Source organism: Acanthaster planci, linkage group LG15 (assembly GCF_054643075.1).
Source record: "Acanthaster planci isolate LZ-2023a linkage group LG15, COTS_SCS, whole genome shotgun sequence".
Lineage (NCBI taxonomy): Eukaryota > Metazoa > Echinodermata > Asteroidea > Valvatida > Acanthasteridae > Acanthaster > Acanthaster planci.
Genome location: NC_141791.1, coordinates 7,399,378 through 7,410,795, shown reverse-complemented (window position 1 = coordinate 7,410,795; position 11,418 = coordinate 7,399,378).

Below are 11,418 nucleotides of genomic sequence, written 5' to 3'. Positions count from 1 at the left end.
GCTTTGTTTTTCAGGCGTTAATAAAAATTCGAACCCAAACTACTGTACTTAACATTTCGTTTGGGAGGCAATTACATCGGTAAAATTCTTTCATGCGATCATGTTTTGCATTCTAATCGACTTTCTATTTGTATTTTTTTTTCATGTCAAAATGGTCATTCTACCCCCATCAGTAGCATAGTAATAGTATATCTTGTGTAAGTAAATATTTTGTACATGTACCGGTAAGTGTCCATGCCTTGTTCGTGTACAGTTGTAACTTGCACTTTTCATGGTCACACTCTACACACAAGTGATCCATTCAGCAAAGTACCTCATCTCACTGTTAACATCCATGTGGACACCATCACCAGGAAAGCCAATTCCACCGAGACTTTCTTATCCTGCAACCTCAAACATCGCAGAGGCAAAGGAAGCTGCTTATTCCATTTTTGCGAGATATACTGTGGAATACACCTGCATCATCTCAGCGCAGGACATCAGGTAGTGTTGTGTACTCGAGGGCAATTACACACGGACGAGCTGCATCGGGTATCCATCAACCAGAGACTTTTTATTAAATCAACAGAGGGCGCTACACAGTTTAGTCTCCACTGAAGTATACAACACTCCTCCTCTACTAAAGAAAAAAATGCAATGAAATTAACCCATTTATGTGTAAAGCAGTCATTTTGAGGTTTTCTTAACACATGACAAAATATCACACCTTTCACATACTGAAACGATACAACAACCCGTTATTTTTGTCGAAATACTTGTACTTAGACCCTGTAGGTGTGAAATTTTATAATAGTAACGTGAAATTTAACAGTAATATATGGCTTTTGTTACAACCCTGAACAATTCCATTCTACAGTCTAACAAATTATGTGCATTGTATCCCACTATTTTGAAAGCCTGTGTGTTTATTTGCTTGTACTTATGTGAAAATAAATGGCGAAATCTGTTTAAAAAATACCCGAATATTATGTCTGTAACATGCATACTTAACTGTTTTACATGGTGACATTGAATCCCTTTCACATACATGTAATTACATGGATTCAATAAGTCTGTCGGGATTTTTTACCATTCTTTCTGGAGTACGTACCGGAGATTGGGGGTGCTTCCGGTATTTGTGAAGAGATTGGTTCTGAGGTTGCCGTGAGAGGTAGACCATTTGGCTCATCTTGAGTGCCTAAGTCACCCTGACTTGATTCTACAGAGGCACTTGGGATCTGTGGCGCAATTTGTTCACCACAGGTCTCAGTGACTGGTGCTGGCCTAGAAACAGTTTCTTCTTGCTGCAGCAATGCTGTGTCCCCGTGTTCAGAGGAGAAACTTGCTTTTCCAGCTTCCCTCAAATGATCCACATGGCAATGAAGCACTTTTTGTCCAACCTTCACCAAGTAAGTCAGATGACCCAACCTCTTTGCAACTACACCAACAACATACTTTTCTCTACCTCCCCTAAAATTCTGGACCATGACTTTCTCTCCCCTGGAAAATTCTCTGATTTTCATATTTGGGGTGTCATGATTGATCTTTGACTTGTCTTGTTAGTCACGAACTCTAGTGTTTACATCTGGTTTCAACAAACTGAACCTGGTTCTTGGAGCATGCTTGAACAATAGCTCATAAGGTGAACAGCACGTCAAAGACTGAGGTGTAATGCGATAAAACAACAAAAAGTTGTCAAGTCGATGACGAAGAGAAACTTTAGGATTCTTCCCAAATTTGTCTTCCATCAGATACTCGGTCAGTGCCCTTTTTGCTATTTGAACACTTCTTTCTGCTGCTGGAAAAGTTGTGCCATCCTTTTGATCCTGTTCGGGGCTCCCGGGCCCTTACCCCCGGTAGCATTACGATTGGTTTCTTATCAAAACGAATCTTCCTCACGTTTTCGCTCGTTTCAGTCCACTAAATGACATACGCGTGTTTGGGTGAGAAGACAACTTAGGCATACGGTTGACAAAAAAGTAAACTTGTTTCTCTCACCTAGGAAATATTTTCTGAAAGTGGTACTTTTAGACACTCAGTAAAGGTTCAAACTTGTGTAATTCAATACCATTCAGTTCTTCTACAGAGGGACCACTCTTGAGTCCATTTCACAGTGCATTTTCTGTTGTTTCTCATCTTCCGTTATTACCCAGTCCAATTCCGCTGCCATAGTACTGAACATTCTTGGCTGATGCATTTGATAGAAATCGATTCGAAATCGAATTTTTAAGTTTCGTCTATTCATTTCAAATAAATCCTCACCATAAATTTCGATAGTTTAGACCTTTTGAAATTTTGTCCTACGAGCCGGGCTGTAGTAAGTTTTCCGTCAGCCTTGTGTAAGCACAGGTGATCGGTAAGCCCTAGCATTTGCATTACCAGCGTGTTTTTTCTAGGGCCGAGTCAAAGCAAAACTATCAACACCAGGATTGCAGGAGTCTTACTTGGCTGAGACTTATCACGCAGGTGGCAAAATTTGGCCCTTACAGTCCACGCCATCCAGTTATAAAATTACATACATTTCAACAACCTTGTTATGTTTTCGTCCAAAATTTTTGTGCTTGAAAATGTGTGAGTTCTTGTTAGAAAAGATCTTTTGCCATTTTTCCGCCTTCTGAAACCTCTAATTCGACCAATTAAAAATGAAAATGTAACCGACTGATTGGGCAGCCAAATGATACTTACTAATCGAGAAAATGCAAAAAACTTGTAAGCTTGCATAAAAGTGCGAAATTTCATTACTGCCCTGACTCCAAAATTAACTGATGAAAAGCTGCATACTCCCGAAGGTTAAACCTATAAAAACGTCCGCAAGATAAATTAACTACTATAGAAGATGGAATATTAAATATGGCTATAGAGGGTTTAGATGTATTACTAATGATAGACATTATCATAACGAATACAAAATAACTACACTAGTTATGAGTCCCAACTTTATCTGCTTGCACCCATTATTTTCTTAAATACGACAGAACTAATTGGACAAAAGCACTAAAAGTTGTCTTCATTTGTCTTAAACTAAACATTATCCTGGAAACTTTCCTAAATTTCTTTTTGTCGCCACGAGTCTGTAATATTTTACCCAGAGATGCTGAAATGTTGCTTTAATGTATACTAGTGTCTTTGCGATAAGTTTATCAGGAGTTAGTCTTGGTTTTAATAATCTACCATTTGTAGAAAATATTTTTGATGTAAGGAAGCTATCAAAAATGGTTAAAGTAAAATTTCCTTTTCACGAAGTGGTGAATCCGTCCAAATCGATTTTTTTTTTACAAATTTCTGTTCGTTTTTCTTTTGATATTCTGACCGTATTTGATATCCTTCACATTCCTGCAAAGTTTAAAGACTTGAAAAAGGCGAAACGGCAACAATCACCGACTAGCGTTTTCACGAAGTGGCGAATCCGGATACGTGAAAACGTCCTGAGGTCAACTTTTTTGATTGGCGCGCCCATTAAGATAACGTAACACTCATGAGATTCGCCACTTTGTGGAAACGCATAACTCAGAGGTCAGTAGACTCGCCGCGTTAACATGCGTAGAATCGCATTTCAACTTGGAACTCCACTCTAATTGCTTTCCGAGAGCAGTGTGGACACGTTTGTTGGAGTTTTATAGTTCTGAGTCTCCACTGTTGAAAAAAGTTCTTAAAACAAAATGCTGATAGCTGGATATTTTATCTGTGCGCATTTCGTAGGTAAGGAACCCTAAAGGCCTAGCAAAATGAGAACTTTTTTTATTCCCACGAGTTATTATTTCGTTCCCTCGAAATCATTTCGTTCTCTCGAAATATTATTTCATTCCCTCGAAGTACCATTTCGTTCCCTCGAGTTATTATTTTGTTCACTCGAAATCATTCCGTGCCTTCGAAATATACTATTACGTTCCCTCAAAATGTTGACTCTGTTCCTTCTTTAAATTGACTTCATTCTCTCGACATATTTTTTGTACTTGGTGCCATTGTCGTACACTCGGTGGATAGGAAAACGCTTGAAATTTTCACTACTTACCTTGGAGTTAAATCTCATTGCGCCTATCCCCTTAGGGGTTCCGTGGTAGGAGCGGGGGCTGTTACTCAGACAGCTCTTTATATGGAGATACATATCATTGACTTTATTAAATGGGAAATGAACACATTAATGCACCATGGGGAACACACCCAAATTCCAAGGATGCTTTCATTCAATCACCGTTCCTTCAATTCAACCAAAAGAAACTAAATAATTGTTAACCATAACTTCGAATATTTGTATTTCCGGTCAGGAAAACCAGACGCAGATGATTATATTTATGCACAAAAATTAATGCTCACTAACTAACTCATCATTTGTGTGAGTATAAACATTGAGGTCAAGCTACACGCACTTTGACATTTGATCCTTTATGGGATGCAATCTCAGTTTTTCTGATGTTTTTCTTGAAAAAGTACTATGAGCGTCAGTTGTGCTTGCAAATGATAGTAAGATCTAAAGGAACTTTTTATAGGGATAAGTTTGAAGGAGATAAGTAACCTCAAAATGCATTAAACTGTGAGAACTCAGTCAGTACAGGGACCCCAAAATATAAGATTTCTGAGCAAAATGGATTATTTACAGTCTCAAGGTTCTCTTACGTTGAGCTTTAAAAGGTTGAAATGACAAATAGCGCAAATTGTAACGCTTAATAATGTTACCAAGGCTAAATAATGTCACTGAAGTTTAATTACTCCACTAAGGCTAAATAATGCCACTGGGGCTAAATTACGTCACTAAGGCTAAATATTTTCATTTAGGCTAATTAATGTCACAGTCTCAAGGTTCTTTCACGTTCATCAATTATAGACAATCCTGTATTTAGTGTATAAGAAGCTTTGATTACAACTTTGATTTTAAAAGGGTGAAATGACATATAACGCAAATTATTTCAAAATTCATTCTCTATTTTTAACAGCGACTTACTATCAATTACCCAAGAGTGATTAGGCCTGCATGTGCAGGATTAGCTATTGCATTAACTATAAAACCTAGTTTTTTTCTGTCTTCGTGAGGCAATCTTCCTATGTACCTCTAGCTAGGCTGTGTTTGGGGAGAAATATTATTTCTCTCTGACATTCTGGAATATTTACTCAAGCTGGCTAATGTTTTCTACTCACAAGCAAAATGTCGCAAATGGAATGTGACGATGAAGAATACAGGTCAGAATGCTATGTACCCTCGAAGAAACCTCGAACATGTCATTCCTTATTCCAAAGGTACACAGACTTGTATTATATTATAGCGAAACAGTCAGTGGATTGGTACAAGTCTGGTTAGAAATATCTGGTCCCCTGAGTAATTGTTAAGGAGCTATCACTGTTTATAAAGTGGGAGGGAGCGTCAGCTAGAGAGGCTGAAGGTTTAGCAGAAGTGGCTGGGAATTTAAAAGGTTTGTGGGACTTGTGCAACGGTGTTCCCACTGCGGGCTTTGGGTTGCTGGAAGCCAGTCGGCCTTGTCGCGTGTAGTCACACTGAGTCTTACTCAAAGCTCCGAAACCTAAGCCAAGGCTTACATGTCTCTGGGGTTCGCTACAAGATTAACTCTTGTTTATTGAGCAAGTGTGTGCAGTTGCATAACTTGTTACTGTTGATCACACTGGGAACGAGTGAGGATTATTGTCACAGTGGTTTACTCGTTCAGATAAACCAGGGTTATTGCACAGCGTCTTCATGCTTAGTCCCATAATCTTGTGCAGAAAGTGCTTGTTATGTTAAGGTTTATTTAGCCATAAACCCTGGTTCAGAGGTGAAGGTTCTTTGTGAAGTTGACTTACTGGAAGTGTAGGATCAATAAAACAGTTGCTGTTGTTTTTCTTAAAGACACTGCGTGTACTGGGGTTTATTAAGTTTACCTACATCGTAGGTGGTTGCCACGTTCATTGTCATTCCCTTTTATGAGGTTGGTATTTTTCCAACAAATTGACAGGCCTAGGACTTGAGTCCTCCGTGACGTAGTCCCCCTTTTGTGCACATAACCGCTCGTGTGCGTGTGAGGCGTAATAAATATATTTGTGGGACAGTCAGGGGCTGCTGTTGTGGTGTCTCGGTAATCACCCCCTCCGCGACAGTTAGCCCGGTCCGCGACAAATGGTGTCAGAAGTGGGATCCTTTCGGATTGCCTTTGACGTGGTGGACAGCAACCTGTGGTTTTATGTTCTTAAGGTTTACCAATATAACCCTCAGTGAGGTCTTGTGGTTGATAGTCGTACCTATTGGTGTGACACAGTTCTGTGTGAGGTTTACCACCAGTGCACACTTGAGACATTACGATGGATGACAGTTTCAAGGATAATGCTGGAATTGTAGCTGAAGTTGACTCACAGGGTGTCAAGGTTGATCGGTCTCAAGGTTGATCGGTCTCAAATGCTGCTGTGGGAGGTCCAGCAGTTGAAAGCTGAACTTCAGTGGAGTCCCCAGAAGTGGAAGGTTTCGAGCACACCTGCAGAAAATGGTCATGCTCGGCGTGAGGTTGACTCGGAGATAAAGTTCAGGTTACCTGATGAAACTTCGGGATATACCTCATTGCAGGTCGGCCAGTCTTCGAGACTGGGGGCAGTTGCTAGTGCTGTGCCCAGTTGAGGTTTGAACAAACCTGCTGGAGCACTCACTGTTGCTGAGACACCTCGGGAGAAATCTGGGTTTAGATCTTCGAGTAGTGGTTTTGGACTAAGCCCAATCACGAATCCATTCTTAGGGGTCGTTGAATTTGGCGAGCATAAGTTAAACACAAATTTAATGAGTTGAAATTTAACTTAAAAAAGATTCTACGCATGTTAACGCGGCGAGTCTACTGACCTCTGTGTTATGCGTTTCCACAAAGTGGCGAAACTCATGCGTGTTGCGTTATCTTAATGGGCGCGCCCGTCAAAAAAACTGACCTCAGGACTTTGCGTTTTCACGTATCTGGATTCGCCACTGAAAACGCTAGTCGGTGATTGTTACCGTTTCGCCTTTTTCAAGTCTTTAAACTTTGCAGGAATGTGAAGGATATCAAATACGGTCAGAATATCAAAAGAAAAACGAACAGAAATTTGTAAAAAAAATCGATTTGGACGGATTCACCACTTCGTGAAAAGGAAATTTACTTTAACCATTTTTGATAGCCTCCCTACATCAAAATATTTTCTACAAATGGTAGATAACCAAGATTAACTCATGAAAAACGTATCGCAGAGACACTAGTATACATTAAAGCAACATTTCAGCATCTCTGGGTAAAATATTATAGACTCGTGGCTACAAAAAGAAATTTAGGAATGTTTCCAGGATAATAGTTTAAGGCAAATGAAGACAACTTTTAGTGCTTTTGTCCACTTAGTTCTGTCGTATTTAAAAAAATTATGGGTGCTAACAGTTAAGAAAAACTTCTGGCGCTTATTTCACTCTCGATAAAGTTGGGACTCATAACTAGTCTAGTTATTTTGTATTCGTTTATGAAAATGTCTATCATTAGTAACACATCTAAACCTTCATTAGCCATATTTAATATTCCATCTTCTATAATAGTTAATTTATCTTGCGGACATTTTTATAGGTTTAACCTTCGGGAGTATGCAGCTTCTTTCCATCAATTAATTTTGGAGTTTGGACAGTAATGAAATTTCGCTGGTAGAAATGTATTTATGCAAGCATACAAGTTTGTTTGCATTTTCTCGCTTAGTAAGTATCATTTGGTTCCCAGTTAGTCGGTTACGTTTTCATTTTTAATTGGTCGAATTAGAGGTTTCAAAAGGCGATAAAAATTGCAAAAGATCTTTTCTAACAAGAACTCACACATTTTCAAGCACAAAAATTTTAGACGAAAACATAACAAGGTTGTTGAAATGTATGTAATTTTATAACTGGATGGCGTGCCACCTGCGTGATAAGTCTCAGCCAAGTAAGACTCCTGCAATCCTGGTGTTGATAGTTTTGCTTTGACTCGGCCCTAGAAAAATACGCTGGTGATGCAAATGCTAGGGCTTACCGATCACTTGTGCTTACACAAGGCTGACGGAGAACTTAATACAGCCCGGCTCGTAGGACAAAATTTCAAAAGGTCTAAACTATCGAAATTTATGGTGAGGATTTATTTGAAATGAATAGACGAAACTTAAAAATTATTTACAGGATTGACCACACCAAGTTTTCGAATCGATTTCTATCAAATGCATCAGCCAAAAATGTTCAGTACTATGGCAGCGGAATTGGACTGGGTAATAACGGAAGTTGAGAAACAACAGAAAATGCACTGTGAAATGGACTCAAGAGTGGTCCCTCTGTAGAAGAACTGAATGGTATTGTGTTGAATTACACAAGTTTGAACCTTTACTGAGTGTCTATAAAAAACACTTTCAGAAAATATTTCCCAGGTGAGAGAGAGGAGTTTACTTTTTTGTCAACCGCACTCCTAAGTTGTCGCCTCATCTAAACGCATGCATGTCAATGAGTGGACAGAAATGAGCGGAAACGTGAGGAAGATTCGTCTTGATATTAAGAAACCAATCGCAATGCTACCAGGGATAGGGCCCAGCAGCCCCGAACAGGATCAAAAGATGGCACAACTTTCCTAGCAATGCAGGCACCTTTGGAACCAACTGCACTTCGCTGGTTCACAAACGACCATGAAATGTGCGCGTTAAGGTTGCGTCGCCACCAACGAAATGAACACTTCCGACCAACTTTTCAGGCTAAAGGGGTGCTTCTGCCAGAGGCGGATAGTCCCATACTGACAATGGACAGTGCTAGGATTGTTGGTTAGGGCAGGATGGTTTCCCCGGGGGACCAAAGCACTCATGCAGCAGTAGCAAAAGGAAGAACCATGCACTGACGGGGACGGGGTCAATTGCGGGGCATTTTCAAGCAAAATTAATGGGTCATTTCCAGTTCTTTCTGTCCCTCTTTGGTCTCAGGTGTCAAGGCACACATTGATTAAAAGCTGTTTTTTATCATCTTTCATTTTCTTTTCATTTTTAGTAGCATATACATGTACATGTACTTGGCAAAACCTAACGCATTTTTTCTAAATCCAAGAATATTGAACTACAAATGTACATATTTTCGAGTCGAGTCGAAACTGATTGATACGTTGTATGCCCCCATCGCTGTGATGCTCGCTTGAATGAACTGGTGCAAGGACTAAATAGCCTGAGGTAGAGTGCGCCACGCATCCATTAAAACAGTGGCAAGTTCTTGGGCTGTTCTAGGCACCACTAGACGTGACTGGAGGGAGCCAGCGAGTTCATCACACACGTGCTCGACGGCTTAGGTCTGGACTGAAGGCCAAGGCAGGCCATGGAAGGAATTCAACGCGATTGTCCTCAACATGCTGAGTAATCACTCTGACAGGTATGAGGTCGCCCATTGTCATGTTGAAGTAGGTTATGTTTGGGCGCCCATTCAGAAATGGTCTTACCACTGGCTCCAAATTTCATCCCAGTATCTCTGGGCAGTGAGGTTATTGATGATAAGCAGATCAGTACAGTCATCTGCTGTGATTCCAGACCAGGATGCTGAGACCTCCCCATCTGTCGTACATGACATTACAGTTGAAGAACTGTTCACCACGACGACATTACACTCTGTTGCCATTACACGGAAACGTGATTCATTAGAGAATACCACTTGATTCCACATTCTCTGTGTCCAGTCACGGTGTTCAGGGGCCATTCCAACTTACGCCGACGACGATCTGCCGTCAGTGGGAGACCTCTGTATAGGGGTGTCTGCTGCAGATTCCTACCGCACGAAGTCCATTTCTGACAGTCTACCCCTGTGATTCGTTGGGCCGGGTGTCTGTAGTTTCTGCATTGCGGCGTCGATTACAGGAGTACGTGTTGCATGATGATAATGACGGACCTATCTGGATTGGGCGTTGCCACTCGAGATCTACCGCTTCTTGGACGATGGACACACTTACCATACTTCTTATGCGATATATTAGTCTACTAATCGATTGTCGATTCCCGGACTTGGAAATGTGTTGCTACATCCCGTGCTGACATCAAGCATTCCAATAGCACGGGCTCGGTCAAACTGACCTAGTCTTGGCATTCTCTTGTTTAGTCCTAAAACAAATCGTTTCTTGACTCTAAGAATCATTATCTATCACAAAAACATCTCAAATCCTATGCAACTTAGCCAATCAGAGCAGAACACACGATTCATTGATATTCATTGATACACGATTCATTGACATAACAAAAAGACACTAAAAAATGTGTTTTTTGCGTTGATTTTTGACAAAGTACATGTTTATCCAGAGAGTGTCACCAAAAAGCAGTTGTGAAGTTTATCACCATTATGGAAAATTAATGCATACACTTGCAAAATGAATCAATGGGAACCCGTTTCATTCGGTATTTTCAGAAACACAAGCTGGCAGTCCCACTGGTACCTTTGTTGTTTTAACGAACCATCCATTACCAGCGCCACAAAGAGAAATGAGAGCGTGCAAATCATGACTCACTCCGCGCAGTTTGGGGACTATTTGATATTGTGTTGAATAAATTTTCAAAATCCAAATTCTGTGGAAAATAATGAGACCGTCAGATTGGATAATAAATACCATTATCATTTAATAAGGCACCGATGTTACGTTATTTTCTTTCAGACGATAATGGAAACACTACGTTTATAAAAGGCACGGAAAATGAGCCAAAACAAAATTAGCTAAACCTAGAGCCAAAATGTTTTGACTGATTAAAATAAAAGTAAGGCAATATGATGCAAATCATTTTTGACATCATTATGTAGACAAACGCTTGGCAAAGTATTGATCAAACTATTGTTTTATGTTGACTTTAATATTACACATTGTCGTCATATGTGTCAATTAATTTGGCGTATATTACATACAACTGAATTTCCCCCTTAGCACTTTTTGTCTTTTTGTCAATTGCTCCAGTTCAAGAAACCTCAAAATTGTCGTATTAATCAAACTGCGTCTCCTCTGAAGTTTGAAAAAAGGCCAAACATATCATCCCCTTGTGGAAGTGCTTACCACCCGTTTCAGACAGGCGTTCTAGAGTCGGGCCGAACCAAATAGAATCAAGAGCGACTTGGGTCGACCGAATTAAATTTTGGTTGCTGACAGACGAACTCATTACATATGCATTGGGTTCAGCCTACGGAAAGAGCGACGTCTAAAACCAAGTCACTCTGGTGTCGTTCCGAGCGCTTTCAAGTGACGATCTTTTGCATACTATAAAGCACGCCTCGTCGCTACTAATTGTTTCAGACGTCGAACGTTTTCCCTACTTTATCCAAAATTTTGCTTTTAATTTGGTACTGTGCGACTCCAGAACGCCTGTCTGAAACAGGTGTTAGACCCCTAGAGGAGAAAAGGGTCTCTAACAAAAAAAATGCACATATCCGCATATTATGCATTCCGTGCTCATTTTTTATCATCAACCATACGTTCCCAACTGCATGCATACCCAGTA